We start from the raw sequence: 6316 nt of genomic DNA on the forward strand, positions 1-6316 counted from the left end.
AGAGCCTGGGCTTTTGTGTCAGAAGGTCTTGGGTTCTAAATGCATTTGCTTACCCTGTGACTTTGAGGAAGTGGTTTGATCTCCCAGAACCTCAGTTTCTTTATCTGTACTATAGGGTGACTGTGTAGTAATACTCCTCCTGCAGAGTTTGTGAAGATTAAGTGAGATAATGCGTGTAGAATCCAGGGCAGCCAGCTCAGGAAACATCAGCTGTCCCCTCTCCTTCCCCTGAGAGAGGCTGGATAAATAATCCCGACCCTCAGCTGGTGATGGGACGAGGAGAGGGCAGAGAAGCGGTATCTGGGGCAGCCCCCGTCGTAGAGACCTTCACCTCCAGGGTCACCATCTCTGCCCGAGACAGTGGGACAGCGTGCGGGGGTCTGCGGGATGCTGGCTCGAGGCCACATCTCTGCCTGGCAGCTGTGACCTTCTGTTGGTGGACTGCGGCCAGATGGGCCTAATGAGTGAGTTTTTAAAAATGCGGCGTGGAGGTCTGTAGCCACGGCAGGACGGGACCTGGTTTCTGTGGGAGCAGGAACACTCGGGGCGGATGCGGCCCTGCTGCTGGTCTAGTGGTTTAAAAGGCAGGGGGCCTGTGCCCCGAGCTCTTAGGCCTGGTCAGACCAGTGGGCTCCCGGGAATCAGGGTCGGGCCAGAGTTCCACCCCAGGATTTTTGTGGGGGAGCCTCTGCACTTTTTGATCGCTGATTTGGAACTCAGAGAACAGTGAGAGCAACGTGAACACATCCGGTGTGTCAGCATTTCCATCAATCTTCAGATCTGGCCCGGCTCATCCTGCTCTCCTTGTTTCCTTATTTCCCTTCTTAGTCTGCTCGGGCTGCCATTGTAAGGTACCATGGATTGGGGCGGCATAAACAACTGGCATTTATTTTCTCAAAGCCTGGAAGCTAGAAGTCCCAGATCAAGGTGTTGGCAGGTTTGGTTTCTTCAGAGGCCTCTCCCCTTGACTTGCATCCCTCAGCCTTCTCCTGCCCCTTCACATGGTCATCCACCCATGTACATGTACCCCTGGTGTCTCATCCTCTTCTTCATGGAAGAGCACGAGTCATATTGGATTAGGGTCCTAGCCCAATGGCCTCACTTTAACTGAATTACCTCCTTAAAGACCTTATCTCCAAATAGGGGTATGTTCTAAAGTACTGCGGTTGGGACTTTAATCTATATATTTCAGGGGAACAAAATTCAGCCCATAATACTCCCTCTAGCTCCTGGGATTTTGTTTGTGTTTTTGCCATGGTGTGGGCTGGGCCCCAGGCTTCTTGAATGTCCCTGTTTCTATCTCTGTCATCCACTTTCCTGCTTGGGGCTCAGTCCTGCCCTAAAGAAAGATGGATCAGAGGAGCTAGAGAGATATCTTGTCTGAAGCCCTGGACCCTGGCACTTCAGCCTTTCTGGGTGCCATGAAGCAGTGTCTACTGTCCTGTGCCTAACAGCCTCTGGCAGTGATACCCATTCGTACAGATCTGAGGCACCTGAGCCAGGCCTTCCTTGGGGAAACTTTCTACCATTTTTCCTCCAGAAGCCTGTCATGTGTCAATCACAAGTTTCAATATCTAAATTCAAATTTTATATACATTGGATTCCTACAAGCTTCTAGACATTGTTGCTTCCACGTATATTAACCATCGTAACCAGTGCAATTATGTTTTAATTTAGGAAGGGTGATGGGATTTGGACCTGCACATTTTAAAAGTGTAAGCCATGATATAATTCTAAAACATCTCCTATGGGTCTAATGACATATACACTAGGAAGCAAAACACTGATATTCAATTTTTTTTATTGTCAATGTGGTTGATGCATTTGCTGGGTTCATTCAGATGGCAGTGGGTGGTTTATCTCTAGTAATAAGGGCTGGCTGTAAGAATTAATAAAGAAACTGGGAAGATAGAAACTTCAGATGGCCCCAAAGATGCTTGGGAAGAGCATTCAACCCACCTATAAGCGCGTTCAGGCTCTCTGCCCAATGGCAGCTGGCCGTATCCTAGAACTGTGGAAGTGGGCACGCTCTGTGGACCCAAGCTCCACCTATGAGGCCCTCAGTTACTGTGTCCTTGCTTTTGCAAGCTCAGCAGCTCCTGTAGAAAGCGGAGCCTCCCACTGTGTAGTCTGAGTTCAAAGTCCCTGAGAGAAGATGTGATGGATTCAGCCCTATTTGGTCCATTTTTCCCACCAGGCCACCTCCTAAGCTCTGGCCAGTGTCTAGGGCGGGGACCTGTCTACACTGCTGCAATATGGTGGGATCATATAGCGCTCCGAGGAGTTTTCTGCAGGGGGCAGGATGACTGGCTTGTCGGGTGCAATGGACCAAAGTAACCTGGTGGCGGAGCACTGTGGGTAGAGCACCCTAGTGGACCTCAGGAGGTCATCCGCTCATGTCTGCCGTGGCCTTTTATGAGAAATACCTTAGTTTCTTCATCTACAAATGGAAGATTGGTGGAAACCTCTTACCTTGACTTAAAGAGCTGTGTAAGATTAGGTAGAAAGACAGAAAAGCAGCAGGTATTCTATAATTGTGGAACAGCCTGGGTATTAGAAACCCAGCCAATAAGACCTAATCAATTCAGCAGAAGACATCATTAGCACTTGGCTACAAGGCTACCAGTGAGAAAACAAGCTGGTGGTTTTTTATTATATTATATATGAACTGCTGATGTTCTTCCTGCTGGTAGGAGCCTGTATTGGAGTCGTTCAAAATTACTTGTCAAGCTGGGCTCTTTGGGGGATGGGAGGAAAAAAAAGAGCTGAGGGCATTCTCTGCTGCGAATAACCATAAAATCCACCTTGAAAAGCCGTGCAAAGTTGCAACAGAGATAAGGTGGCCGCAAATTGGCTTTGGCTTGCTCAGAAAAAAATAGAGAATGGGATCCCATTCTAAGAGGCTGAGTGGCAGAAACATCTCTTCAGGAAGCCAGAGCCATTCCCAACAGGTTCTGCTCGGGGCAGTGGAGCGGCCAGGTGGCTGGAAGAAGAGAGGGTGCCCGGCTGCACTCCGTTAGAGCTTCTTCCTTCCAGGACCAGGAGAAAGGAAGGGGTCTGATGCACAAATGCAGAGGAGGAGCATGTCTCAAATCTGGCTGCTACAAAATGGCCAAAGCCAAGGGCTATGATGAGCTTGGTTGCTTCAAGGACACCAGAAGCATGGTATCTGGGGGGTCAGAGGCAGAACCCAGTCCCTAAGGGAGAAAACTGACCAGAATGATGGAAAGCATGAAGAGCTTAGATATATAATCTTAGAAGAGTCAGAAGAGATATGAAATCAAGAGCCTCCAAAATGGTCCACTGCAGGACCCAGGGAACATGTCACTCTGGGGGGCCCATGAGGACTCGGGGTCAAGTCTGTGCTGGGGGAGTTTGGCTGTGGCTGCCGTGAAGGGAACTGGGGAGGGGCGAGGGCAGCTGTCCTAGCTAGTCGCTGGGACTTGGCTTGGACATGAGCCTAAGTCCTGGCCCTACTTAAGCTTTGGTGACTCAAGAAAAGTAATGACCAATTGAGGATTCCATCTTCTTCCCTGGAGAACAGAGCTCCTTGGGAAAGGAGATGGGGAGACAGGGAGAGAAAGAGTGTTATGAGAAGGGCTGGAAGTTTGTGAGCAGCCCGGACACCCACGGCCAAATGTGCCTTGGATGTAGCAATTGGAATAGGGCGCCCAGAAGCTGTAAAGTGAATAAGCAGGCAATTCTTTGGCTCCAAATTAAGAAATGGATCCAAACTGAGCAGCATAAAGTTGCACAAAAGAAGCAGAGCCTGGGAAATGTCTTTTCTGTCCTTTGTCACTTGCTTTTTGAACATCTGTACCTTTATCAGTCCAGAAGTCTCTGTGGGCCTGTCACATCTGGGAGAGCAGGCTCTCTGACCGAGGTAGTCCACTGCAAACCCAGGACAGCACTGGGGGTGCGATCTATCACTCAGGCCTTGCCAGGAAGAACCTATTCAGAAGTCAGGCTCTTAACAGGCAAGGAACAGTGTTAATAAAAGTTCTTTTTACTTGAAAGGGCACAGGAAAAAAAAAAAAACAATAAAGCTGAGCTCAGCTCTTTAAAGAAAAGGTTGATAAAACTGACAAAAAATAAAGCAGTAGTTTATCGTGGTTCTAAAGGAAAAATGAGGGTTTTCCTTTCTCTTTTTTAAAAGCAGAGTTAATTAATCCACCACCACCAGCTTGCGCTCTGAATGGAATGCTAGCTCCGACTCTGGGGGTGGGCAAGTCCTCGGGACCCTCGATATGCTTTCATTAGAGCAAAAGTGTTTAAAACAGTGAATTTAAATTCATCTACTGGACAGAATAGGGCAGGAGAGGTAGAGAAGAAAGCAAAATGATGAGAGTTCCCTTAAGAAGCAATTCTTGAGGGAAGAAATACAATTCCTTAAGCTTCCCTTAGGGGTAAGACGGTAGTAATATTAGGATGACTGTAGTGGTATTGATGACCCTGGCTTAGTCTCCTTCCTCTGCCTTTCTCAAATCCTCACAGCGAAATCCGTGGGGTGTCTATACCCTCAGGCTCTACACCCCCATTTTACTTCCTGAGCAAGCATGAGAAAAGGAGGCTGTCCCTTCTCACTCTCCAACTAGTGGGGCCCAGGGACCAGCCAGGACAGCTGGCTGCTGCCCCTCCCAGGTCCCTTCACTATAGCCAGAACCAAAGGCTAACTTCCCAAGTGCAGGCCTGAGTCCCTCTGAACCCACAAGGGCGACATGTCCCCTATGTCCTGGGACGGACCACTTGGGAGGTTCTTGATTTATTATCTAGCCTTACTCTTCTAGGGCTGCATATCTGAGGAGGTGTTAATGGCTTCCATCCTTCTGGTCAGTTTCCTCCCCTAGAACTGATGCTGCTCTTCACCCCAGAGTAGTGTCCTGTCGAATGTGGGCAGATTTTGTGAAAGTAGGACCGGAGCCTGACTGAGCACTTGACTGACATCTGAATTCCTTGCTGCTATGGCCACATCCTGTTCAGATGCCCAGGAGAGCCCAGAGTTCCCTGCCACCTTGGATGCTGGCTCTGTCCACTTTTCCATATTCTGGCTTGTCGGGGCCTGGCTTTCTCTCAGGCCTTCTCACCCTGGGTTGTTGAGGTCGTAGCATGGCCTGTTCAACCAGCAACCTGGAGCAAGCCATGGAATCCTGTGGAAGATCTGCGGGAATAGAATGGATATGTTGCAAACACAGTGGAAGCTCTACGATGTGTGCAGGTAAGCCCAGACCTCAGGTATAGTTAAGTTTGGGATTAAATTCATTCACTGATTCATTCATTCATTAAAAAAAATTATTGAGAGCTTATTACTCATCAAATCTTGTTCTGGATGCTCAGGATATAGTAGTAAATACAAAAATACTGGCCCTTATGAAAGTTATGATCTAGTAGGGAAGATAGGCAATAAGCAAAGTTAAGTGAGAAAAAATATATAAATGCTATGGAGAGAAATAAAGCAGGAAAGAGGACAGGGAATATAGGGTAACTCTTGTGATTTTTGGATAGAGTTAGGGAAGGCCTCATTGAGAGGCTGACATTGAATAAAGACCTAACGGATGATAAGGAGTGAGCCAGGCCACGTGGGTACCTGGAAGAGAGCATTCTAGACAAAAGAACAGCCAACGCCAAGGCCCTGAAGTAGGACTATGCCTGGTGTGTCTAGAAGGTCAATAGGCTGAAACAGAGAAAGTGAGGGGGGAGATTAAATAGGGAATCATTTAAGCCTGTGGGCCAGTTGGATGTTGGCCTGTGAAATGAGTGTTTTAGCCTGGGCTGCTGGAGCAAAATACCATAGATGGGTGGCTTAAAAAACAAAAAAAAAAAAAGGACATTTATTTCTTACATTTCTGCAGCTGGAAATCCAAGATGGGAATGCCAGCATGGTCAAATTTGGGGGAGACCCTCTTCTTGCCTTGTAGATGGTACCTCTTCCGGAGTTCACATATGGCAAAGAGAGGAAGCTTTGCTGTATCTTCTTCCCAGAAGGACACGAATCCCATCGTGGAGCCTCTACCAAATTACCTCCCGAAGGCCCACCTTCTAATATCATTACTTTGGCAGTTAGGGTTTCAACATATGAATTTGGGAGATGGGGACCCAATTCCCAACTCTCCACAACAGGGAGCTTCTGCAAGCTTTTAAATGCTAAGAAGATTAATTCTGAAGTATTTTACCCTTCATTAAATCAACAATGACCTGTCTCCGTTTTTTCCAAACTCCATCCTGAACGCTCTCCGCCAGAGCTCTTCAGGTAATGGGAATGAGCTTTGCTTAAGAAAATTTGGGGCTCCTCTGGGTGCTGCTTTGGCACTTCATGAAA

This window comes from Canis lupus, chromosome 15 (assembly GCF_011100685.1).
Source record: "Canis lupus familiaris isolate Mischka breed German Shepherd chromosome 15, alternate assembly UU_Cfam_GSD_1.0, whole genome shotgun sequence".
In the NCBI taxonomy this organism is placed as follows: Eukaryota; Metazoa; Chordata; class Mammalia; order Carnivora; family Canidae; genus Canis; species Canis lupus.